This window comes from Papaver somniferum, chromosome 3, assembly GCF_003573695.1.
Source record: "Papaver somniferum cultivar HN1 chromosome 3, ASM357369v1, whole genome shotgun sequence".
NCBI lineage: Eukaryota > Viridiplantae > Streptophyta > Magnoliopsida > Ranunculales > Papaveraceae > Papaver > Papaver somniferum.
Genome location: NC_039360.1, coordinates 217,244,212 through 217,256,667, shown reverse-complemented (window position 1 = coordinate 217,256,667; position 12,456 = coordinate 217,244,212).

The window sequence follows — 12,456 nt, the reverse complement described above, 5'->3', positions numbered from 1 at the left end:
ATTGTGAAGCCAGACCGAACTATTTTCTCTGTAGTTGCGTGATCTGATCTTTCCCTTTATATCGTATTTGAGTACTATCTTCTCTAAGATTGACATGATATTTAATCTCCGATAGGCAAGATAAAAAGTAGTTACAAACATCTTCGTCTCATCATTTGTGATTTCCCAGTATCTTGTTTCGCTACCATACGATTAAGATTATTGTGAGCTGATTGATAATTCTAGGTTATTCTTCGGGAATATAAATTTGGTATTTCAGTTGCTTCTTTTTCACCTTGATTTATCAAAAGACGGAATAAAACTCGTAGGTATTTCTGTGGGAGACCGATTTATCTATTCCAATAGACTTTTCTGTGTGGGACAGATTTGTTTATCAAGTCTTCGACTTTGGGTCATAGCAACTCTTGGTTGTGGGTGAGATTATCTAAGGGAATCAACTGCGTAGTATCCTGCTGGGATCAGAGACGTAAGGGGCGCAATTTTACCTTGAATCAGCGTGAGATTTATTAGGTTCAACTACAGTCCAGTCCGAAGTTCATTGGTAGTAGGCTAGTGTCTGTAGCGGATTAATACAATATGGTGTTCAAATCTAGACTAGGTCCTGGGGTTTTTATACATTTGCGGTTTTCCTCGTAAACAAAATTCCGGTGTCTGTGTTATTTCTTTTGCGCATTATATTTTGTTATATAATTGAAATATCACAGGTTGTGCGTTGAATCGATCAATTGGTAAATCCAACCTTTGGTTGTTGATTGAAATTGATTGATCCTTGAACATTGGTCTTTGGTACCGTTCAAGTTACTTCTCTTATATTCAATCGGGCTCGCAAATTCCTATTTGTTGATTGCAGATTGAATTGAGAAAATGAGATATAAAACTCTTTGATATACTTTTCTCTAGATTGATCCTAACTGTCTAGGCGATTCTCTTGAAAGTATATTGGAGTTTGTCTATTCAGATTGCCAAACGAAATATTGGGTGTGGTTGTTAGACCCCCGCTTTTTCAATTGGTATCAGAGCAGGGAAACACGATAAGACCTCATAAGTCTGTGTTTGTAGCGATCTGAGTATGGACGATTTTGTCTCTAAAAACGCTTCACCAGAAACGGATAAACTCAACTTCGAGCGTGTTCTAGAAACCATCGATATGGTTGAGAATCCTAATTTAAAAAATATAATTAATAATCTTTGTCTAGAAACATATCGTTTGATAAGGAAAATTGATGGGCTTCGTTGCGAGATTTATATAAAAAATTCTGAGATTCGAGAACGTTCTGAAGAGGTTGTTGATCTCCAAAACAAGTTGGATGAACAAATCCGGATCAACTCTGATATTGTTGCAGAAATTGCAAAATTAAGGATTTGAAACCTGTAAAGTCATCTTCAATGGATTTGAGTAACTCCTTTAATTTTTCATTGAAGAATTGTCGTATGTCAGCTGATAAGAAAGGTTTAGGCTTTGTGAAAACTGAAAGTTCTCAGGATTCTTCGAACAAGAATAAAGATGTTGGTACATGTGTTTTGTGGTTCTCCTGATCACTTTCATCATATATGTTTGTCTTTTATAAAAAGAGTAAATGTTGCACGAAATCTTCACAAGAATGTTGTACAACTTTTGTCTGCTCTTAAAAGACAATCAATACTAACAAGAAAGCCTAATTTGGTTAGCAGTGCTAGTATGGGAGCTTTTGCTCTGAAATCAACATCACCCTTTCAACAGTTTCTTGATAATGGATGTAGCAGGCATATGACTGCAGATCTCTCGTGGTTTGTCAACACAAGCGACTTGGATGGTGGTCCAGTAGCGTTTGGTGATGGGATTTTTTTTGCTACATAAGCAAGAAGGGGACGATCAAATTACCTGGTGTTCCTGAAATTCATGATGTAGTATACGTTAAAGGTATGACTGCTAATCTTCTTTCTGTTAGTCAAATCTGTGACGAAGGCCATAAGGTTGTCTTCCATGCTAATGGATGTAGCATTGTAGACAAATCTGGAAAAGTGATTTTTCAAGGATCAGATGGAAAAAATAATTGTTATCTGTTGGATACTCAGTTCAGTAATTGTTGCAATTTGACTAAGGTGGAATCTACACATCTTTGGCATGAGCGTTTTGGTCACATCAATTATCGTCTTCTAACTAAGATCATTAACCAAGAACTTGTTAGAGGTGTTTCCAAAATCAATGCTATGATTGAAGGTGTATGTGGTGCCTGTCAAAAGGCTAAACAAACGAAAGTTCCACATAAATCATCTCGAGATATTATCAGTAAAGCCCCACTTGATTTAATTCTTATGGATATATTCGGCCCAATTCAACAATCTACTGTGGCTGAAAAGAAGTATGCTTTGGTTATGGTAGATGGTTACACCAGATTCACTTGGGTAGCTTTTTTGGCTCACAAGAATGAAACCCTTACTGAATTCAAGATTATTGTTAATAGAATCCAGAATGAACAGGGTCTCAAACTAAAGAAAATTAGAAGATACCGTGGCACAAAATTCAAGGACACCAAAGTGTTTGAATACTGTGATTCTCTAGGGATTATTCAACAATACTCTCCACCTATTACTCCACAAGCTAATGGAGTTGCAGAAATAAATAATACGAACATTCTGGAAATGGCAAGAGTAATGCTCCATAACAAAAACTTACCGTTGAAGTTTTGGGGAGAGGCGGTTTTTACAGCTTGCTACTTGATAAATCGTGTTTACTTACGGTCAAAGACCTTAAACACTCCCTATGAGTTTTGGTACGGTAAGAAACCCAACTTATACTATCTCAGAGTGTTTGACAGTAAGTGCTACATTCTAAAGGACCGTGAACAGAAAGGGAAATTGGACTCGAAAAGGGATGAAGGTATTTTTCTTGGATATGCATATGATAGTCGAGTTTCCAAGTTTTTAATCTCAGAACCCAAGTCATGATGGAATCTGCAAATGTTATCATTGATGATCTAAGTAATTTTCGTCATGATGACTCTCCTGCTGAATTGCTTCCAACCGAGACAATTGGGAAAATCAAAGAAATTCCAGAATCAGTAGAAGTTATTCCAACAGTTATTGATCCTGATGTTTCTAGTGATGAGGAGAAAAACCCTAGTCAGGCTGTTCCTGTTGAACAAGTACGTGCCCCTCCGTTGCATCCCTGGGTTCAAAGAAATCATGATACTAACAATATTATTGGTGGGAGGGTTCTACTGCCAAGACAAGAGGATAACTTCAAAATATTTGTAATTTTGGTTGTTATCTATCGCAAGTAGAACCTATAAATATTTATGAAGCTCTTAGCGACCCCTTTTGGGTGAATGTAATGCATGAAGATTTAAATCAGTTCCAAAGACAAGATGTATGGAAGCTCGTACCTTGTCCCCCCAATATCAACATTGTTGGTACTAAATGGATATTTAAGAACAAGTCTGATGAATTTGGAACCATTGTCAGAAACAAAGCTAGACTTGTCTCTCAAGGATATTCACAGATTGAAGGAATCGAATTTGACGAAACCTTTGCTCATGTGGCATGCCTTGAGTCCATTCGGTTATTATTAGATCATGCTTGTTTTCTTAAGGTTAAGTTGTTTCAAATGGACATTAAATCCGCTTTCCTAAAGGAAAATTTAAAGAAAGAGGTCTATGTCGCTCAACCTAAGGGATTCAAAAACCATGATTTTCCAGATCATGTCCTTAAACTTAATAAGGCATTATATGGGTTAAAACAAGCACCTCTTGTCTGGTTTGAAAAACTGACTACTTCCCTCCTTAGGAAAGGTTTTTCGAGAGGTGGAGATGATAAAACATTGTGCACAAAATGGTGTGGGAAAGATGTTGTTATCGTTCAAGTCTATGTAGATGGTATCATCTATGGATCAACATCTGAGAAACTTGCAAAAGATTTTCAAGTCTCACTTGGCAAGGAGTTTGAAATGAGCAATGTTGGTGAATTAAAATTATTTTTAGGTTTACAAATTCAACAACACAAGGATGTAATTTACTTATCTCCAGAAAAATATGCAAGAGATCTTGTCACAAGATTCGATCTTGATAAGTCAACTCCGAAACCGACTCTCATGCCCACCACAGGTAAACTACATCGAGATGAGAAAGGTGTAAATGTGGATAAAAAATTCTATCGATCTATCATTGGAAGCCTTTTATATCTTACAGCCACTAGACCTGATATTGCTTTTAGTGTTGGTTCCTGTGCTAGGTTTCAGGAAAATCCAAATGAATCTCATCTTGCATCTGCGAAAAGGATCATACGATATGTCAATCACACGGTCGGGTATGGTATATCTTACACTTTTGATACTAACACTGATCTTTCTGCCTATTCAGATGTTGATTGGGCAGGATGTGTGGAAGACAGAAAAAGTACATCATGAGGTTTCTACTATGTAGGATTGAATCTTGTGGCTTGGCATAGTAAGAAACAAAATTTACAATCCCTGTCTACATGTGAGGCAGAATATATTGTTGCAGGCTCATGTTGTACTCAACTTCTCTGGTTGAAACAAATGCTTGCTGATTATGGAATTGATACTAGAATAATGAAGATCTTTTGTGACAACTCTAGCGCGATTCGAATCACTGAGAATCCCATTGAGCACTCAAGAAATAAGTACATTGATATAAGGCATCATTTTATTCGAGATCTATATGAAAATGATATCATAAATATGGAATTTGTGCCTTCCGAACAATAATCGGATGATATTCTCACTAAACCATTAGATGTTGCTACATTTAAACACTTAAGGCGGTCTATTGGTGTTGTTTTGGTTCATTAGTCTTTCCTGAACTCTTTCCCCTGCACTTATATCGATCTGTTGAGCAATTGAGTTTGGAATTCCAGTTTAAATGGTACTTCAATTCTGCATTTGTTTCAGTAGTTGAATTTCTATTGAGTATCTTAGTACTTTTCCAAAGAAATCCTTATTTTCTTGTAAAAGTAAGGTCGTCGTTGTTTTTCCTTCGGGAATGACATTTTATGGGGAGAGTTCTTAATTGAAATTGTGCCTAATTGCCAAATCTTTATAGGGAGTGCGACTATGGAATATTGTAGGGGTTATCTTGTATCTCTATGAACTCCTTGATGAATGCATTTAGTTTCGACTATATGATGACATCTAAACAAGTTGATATGTTGTTCACTTTTGGTCATGAAGTATCTCTATGAAAATTTCATGAGGATCCCACTAGTTTTCATATCTTTGCCAATTTATATTGAAAAAAATGGAGAGAATTAATGTGTAGTTCACACTACAAATACATATGGTTACGGATCATTATGTAAGAGGGAGTGGTTTTCATCGTGAGGTGAAGTATTGACTAAGGGGGAGTGATACGTATCACTATAGTATTGTTGTCAAAGTTGTGATACAATTGAACTTTGATGTTGTGTAATGATACTATGACACTGTATAAAAATGATTACGAGCAATTGTTTTCTAATTGTTATTGCTACGGATCTTCAACACCTATGATGCTGAGTTGAACACATTCGGAATCATTGGAGTACATGAAAGTGACGAAGATTTCGAGTAATGTTGACGAGCCAAGGAAATCAAGCATGTTGGATGAGAAGCTACAAAGTTTATTTATTTTGTAATCGTATGTATTGATAGATTTGTCACTAAAATTGACAAAGGGGGAGATTGTTAGGGCACTGCTCGGTCGAACTCGCAAGCGTTGATATCTCAAGCTTGTTTGTCAATGTTAGTGATCAAAACTATAGGTCTTGATTTCTAGTCTACTTATAGATGTCTCGGACTAGGATATAATGTGTAGTTGAGCTTTAAAATTCACGGCGTTCATCAATTGAAGACGAATAAGGATAGCTTGTGGAACTTCATCAACAAAAGGTATGTGGAGACTGAAACTCATATGTCACTTGGAAAGTCTATTTCTACTCTATATCCTATATTGAGACATAAGTCGTGTTACAATATAGTTTTCTATTATACACATTTGAGATTTCGAGTTGAGTTTAACTCGCTTACATATTTATCGAAATATGTTGGTAAGATTTCGCTTCAACCAAGTTCATCTTATAATCTTGACGCAAGTCAAAAGATGATCATGTGAAAATCGCCGAGTAATATCTTACATGGTTTGTGTGATATAATCATTTGGTGTAGACTTGGAATGTTTCTTTATGATTATTTCAATAACTTGAAAATTTATTTGATGCTAATAATGTGTGAAAACGATTATTGTCATCCTCTAAGAAAGTTTCAATGATTGAAATAAGAGTTTAGAATACTTAACCATCATTGAATTTTAAACATAGTGTGCATTCTTGCATGTATGTGATCCATGACCGGAACTAAAGTATTCATACCCGTATGCGTACTTGAAGTTGTGAAATTGTGTGTACCAAGTACACATACCGGTACACATACTTGCGTAAGGTATATGTCTGGGAATTTCTGTTGGGTTTTGGAAGCGTACTTAAGTATGCATACCCGTTCGCATACTGGCGAACCCAAACTCAGACCGGCTACTTAAGTATGCGTACCCGTATGCATACTTGAGTGGTTAAAGTTCTAAAATCGGTTGGCTCATGAACTAATACATTAATATATGAAGGAATGAATTCTTTGCAAACCGTGGCTATAATGTTCATGAATTGATTCGAGTGAATCAAACCGATTTTTCTTCAATTGTGTTCTTGTATACTTCTATGAGAATATAGCAATTGAAAAACTCTTTAACTAGTTTCATTTGAGTCATTTGAACTAGTTATGGTTAAGATGAATAAGGTTGATATGAGAGTGTTCATATAGCTAACCTCGGTTAACTACGGTTGAGGCAACATGGTGTAGACGTTTAGGTACGGCTACTTAAACCTAAATGAGGGTACATTTCATTTGTGTATAACAAGCTAAGTTCGATATAACGGTTGAAAGTTATTAGCTTGAATCTAATTAGGTTTTCATCTAACAGTGAATATTGAATGCTTTGTTACCAAGGTAACTTAGATTGCAAATCCTGATTTGAAAACTATATAAAGAAGAACTCTAACAACTGGAAAACCTAATCCCCACACCTCCTGTGTGATACTAGTTTTATAAGCTAGAGTCGATTCTCCTTTAACCTTAGATTTTTATCAAGACCCTGTAGGTTAACGACTTGAAGACTTTATTGGGATTGTGAAGCCAGACCCAAGTATTTTCTCTGTAGTTGCGTGATCTGATCTTGCTGTTTCTATCGTATTGAGTACAATTGTAAATTTGGCTCGAGATTAATTTCTCCGATAGTCAAGATAGAAAAGTAGTCACAAACATCTTCGTCTCATCGTTTGTGATTCCGCAATATCTTGTTTCGCTATTCGATTAAGATTATTGTGAGGTGATTGATATTTCTAGGCCGTTCATCGGGAATATAAGTCCGGTATATCAATTGGTTCCATTTTAACTTGATTTATCAAAAGACGGAACAAAACTCGTAGGTATTTCTGTGGGAGACATATTTATCTATTCCAGTAGACTTTTCTATGTAATACATATTTGTTTATCAAGTCTTTGACTTTGGGTCGTAGCAACTCTTGGTTGTGGGTGAGATCAGCTGAGGGAATCAAGTGCGTAGTATCCTGCTGGGATCAGAGACGTAAGGAGTGCAACTGTACCTTGAATCAGTGTGAGATTGATTAGGGTTGAACTACAATCCAGTCCAAAGTTCATTGGTAGTAGGCTAGTGTCTGTAGCATCTTAATACAGTGTGGTGTTCAAATCTGGACTAAGTCTCGGGGGTTTTCCGCATTTGCGGTTTTCCTCGTTAATAAAATTCTGGTGTCTGTTATTTCTTTTCCGCATTATATTTTGTTATATAATTGAAATATCACAGGTTGTGCGTTGAATAGATCAATTGGTAAATCCAACCTTTGGTTGTTGATTGAAATTGATTGATCTTTGAACATTGGTCTTTGGTACTGTTCAAGTTACTTCTCTTACATACAATCGGGCTTGCAAATTCCTTGTTGATTGCAGATTGAATTGAGAAAGTGAGATACAAAACTGTTTGATATAATTTTCTCTAGATTGAGTCTTACTGTCTAGTTGATTCTCTTGAAAGTATATTGGAGTTTGTCTATTCAGATTTCCAAACGAAATATTGGTTGTTGTTGTTAGACCCCCGCTTTTTCAAGATCTGTATTTATGTGTTCTCGGGCGCTAGTAATCTAGGGATGGGTTACCTCCCAAGAAACTATTGATGGATGACCGCATCAGTGTCCTTTGAAAAGCCCACACTGTCGGATAACCGCAGTGGCTAAGTGGGGACAATATTGGCGAAAGATCAGGTTATCACAAATGGTATCAGAGCCGACCGTAGGTTACCTGTCGAGGGTGAAATATTATGTTGGACGAGTTATGTCAGATGGGTCTCTTGAGTGATAAAGAATGCTAGAGTCTGGGATTGAACATATCCGGAGTCGAGGACGGCTCCAATTTAAGATGGTGGCATTATAGTACTCCAACTCGGCAGGTAGGGTTCGCCTAATAGAATATAGGTAATGGTTTGTCCTTTCCAAACATCGAGACCTTTTCAGCATAACTGGATTAGAGTTTCCAAAAATCCATATAATTAAGCATGCTCGGGGAAGAGTAATCCTGAGATGGATGACCTCCTGGGAAATTGTTGCTGGATGACCGCAGCAGCGACTGTGGAAACCCACACTGTCAGATAATCGTAATGTCTAAATGAAAACATTATTGGTTGAGGGTCATGCCATTTCATTCTACGACATTGACCTTCCAAATGTGAGGTTATTCGTTGCATACAAATAATAAAACTATGATTAGTAATTAAGTCATATGGTTAACTACTTAACTTAATAACAATAGATTTTAATAATAATTAACTATGTTATCCATCATCATTAAATTAAAATAACATTAAACCATTCATTAAGAAATACGTGTGAGACGATGTGAAATTACTAATTGAGAACAAATATTTGCCACCATCTTTATGGTTATATAATTGTTAGTCAATCTGAGTTTGGTATTGCTTTTTTTCTTTCAAGAAAAGTACTTTGGAAACATATTTATAGCAATAATTTTCATCCTAGTATTTGGAAAGATTTTGTAAAGTGCTTTTTATGCAAAACACTTCTAAAATCTATCAACTTTTAAAAGTTGGGGCGAAAGAACTTTTAAAATCTTCAAAAGTAAAAGATATAGTCCCCCTTAATTTAATATTTTATTTTTCTTTTCTATCCTTTTTTTTTGTATCTGACAAAAATTATCCCTAAATCTACATACCACCAATTTTTATTCATTATCTAAAGATAATTATTTTTCATTTTCAAAATGTATTTTATATTATACCATTTCATTGAAAAATTCTTTAGTTAATCAACAATAAATACTAAAAAACTATTGATTTTCAAAAAGTGGTTAAGAAAAATAATACTTTCTCATAATAATACTAATTCGTAAATTTAATATTACATATAAATCTAATAGTAAAAAAGTTACTTATTTTTAAACACGGTAAAATAGAATAAAACAATTTCCAGAGATATGTTTATTTCTATCCTTTGCTACAACAACAATAGCGCTGAACCTAATATTTTTTTCAAAAACAATTTGATCGCGTTTTAAATCACTTTTAGCTTTAGTTTATATTTTGCAAATGTTCAATTATTTTTTTACATAGCTCTGCACAGTAACACACATCCGAAAAACACTTTTTAAAACTCGCAGCAATACCACACTAAGTATTAGTTAAAATATATATACTTATTACCATCATTAATAGAATAACTTATTTATTATCATTTTTGATTTGACATTTATCATGGCATATTAATAAACCATTTATTACGAAGAATTAATGAAACATTAGTAACATGGTAAATTTTATCTGTTAGATGCATTTCTAATCCCAATCACAACCATCGGTTATGATAAACGATTATATCCATAGATTTATTTTTTGTGAGGATAAATCTCGGCCGTTCTTTATCTAGGCTAAGTTAGCCGAGCTTTTTTTTTTTTGTATTCTTGATACACAAGTGTCTTCTCCCAATTGACCAAGTATTGAAAAAGACAAAACCCTAAACTCATATCCATGTGTTAAGCATTTGTCTAGGTATTTATTACATTTGTGAGTAACATCCGCAGAAATAACATAATATTTATTATGAAAAGGATGTCATAGAAGGATTTTATTAGAAAATCAAATAAAGTCAGATTTACAAAGAGTTTGTTGGTAGCCTAGCAACAAGCTGAGCACCAACATCTTTCTGAATAATACTACATATTCGATGAAAAAGAGAGCCTCCTACTTTGTAATTAGCATCTTGACTGGAGAGACAATTCTTCAACCTTCTCAAAATTACATAAGTGTCTTCTTCCAATTCACCAAGTGTTGAAAAACCCAAAACCCCAAACCCATACCCATGTGTTAAGCATTTTTCTAGGTATTTATTACATTTCCAAGTAACAGCCGCAGAAATAACATGTCCTGGTGTGAAAGAAGTAGTTCTAGCACTAGTGAACGACGAGACACCCGTGAAATCAAAGCACTATCCCGTCCATTGTACCAATTAATTGTAGACGAGTAAATCTGCTGGCCTTAAGGCATGAGAGGTGTCAGGAAAGAATCCCATAGGAACCTCCTTGTGGACTTGAGAAAATCCATAACATTATTATTATTATTATAAAAGGGGCCACGAAGGCTTTTATTATGAATCAAAATCAGTATTACAGGGGAAGGCTTTTATTCTTATTCTTATCATTATTATTATTATCTAAAACCTAGTCATATATATGAGGGATGATTGTCTTAAGCTTAAGGCAAGGGATGAAAACGTGAGAAATCATATTTGACAAATGTTGCTGCTTTATTCGAGAAAGGAAGTGAAGTTTTACAGGACCCAATGTGTGGTTTTGATCAGGAGGTGTTAACCGTTACTTCAAAGTGTTATCTCAATGATGGTTGGATGCTTGGTTCCGGTCTTTCGTATCATGTTCTCATACTAAGAATTGTGTCACCACTTATAAAGAGGTGAATGGTGGTACTGTCATGATGAGTATTCTAATGCTTGAAAATAAGTTACAGTTGGTACGGTACAGGTTCGTTTGCATAGTGTTACTACAACACTTTCATAAGTTAGACATGTACCAGACTTGCGAAAGAGTTTGATTTCTTCAGGAATACTTGAACCTCTTAGATACAAGTATGTTGTAGAATATGGATTCTTGAAGGTATACTACAGTGATATCTTCAAGATGACCGACAAAAGACATGGTAATTTATATTTCATACAAGGATAAATAGTGTGTGGTAGAGCTATGGTTTCTCAATCAATTGATGAGAAATATGAGGAATCAAAATGTATGTGTTATATGCGTCTGGGGCATATGAGTGAGAAAGGTACATCAGTTTTATCTCCCAAAAATTCGGTCTTTTATTGAGCCGATTTGACTTAATGGGTCGGGCCCAACCCAACTAGCAAGACCGGAATTTTGAGACATCAGTATGGAACCAGATATATTTTTTAAGAAGAATAATGATAAAGTAAAAGTAAAATAAAAGTACGGAATTAATAAAAACGACGTAACCCAACTATTTCCAAATTAAAGTCCATTAAAAGATGTCCCAGCAATAATCATTAAAAGGTATTCCAAAAATTTAAAGTAAGTAAAAAGTTACCAAATTCAAGCAATTTCATGATGAAATAATAGAAAAATCCAAACACAATAAAAGTGATAATCCATAAAATACCCGATATCCCCGTGATATCGTATAGTAATTGTGAGAATACTAACGTCTGAGTATTATGCCGTAAACATTCAATTCCGCTTACTGCGCTAATAGTTCCTCGAACTATGTTGGGAGAGAAAAACAAATTTGGGTTGAGAAACCACAACTCAATAGGAATTTCAAAAAATAATATAGCTCGTGCAGCTGATAAAAATAATAGAACTCAATGCATGTCAAAACCCGCTAAAATTACTCATACTTTTATATTCACATAAATCAACCTAAATTGTAGATTCTTAATTTAGTGTCAGAGTTATTCCGGTAAACAAATCAATATTGTTCCCCGAACATTCATATCAGGGTAGCCACCTGTGGTGGGATGCCAGAAAGTCCTGGTATTTCAACAACAGAAATATGTGTATATCTATAATTCATTTCTAATAAGTACATTCATTAATTCCACGTAAAAACATCAAAACATGTCCATAATTCGAGAAAACATAATCAACGTATTTATATAATATTAAAGGAATAAACAAAATGCAATTATATACAAAAACCAGGAATCATCCGTATGCCCATTACATTTACTCTGCTCCTAGTTATCAACTCGATATACTCCACCAATCGAAATCAAGAAACAGCTCTTCCTCAAGTCACTGATTGAATAGGAAATGAATTAAAATCGTTTAAATTTGTTAATATGTAGAACAAGAAGAATTTTGACTCGAGGTGAAACATC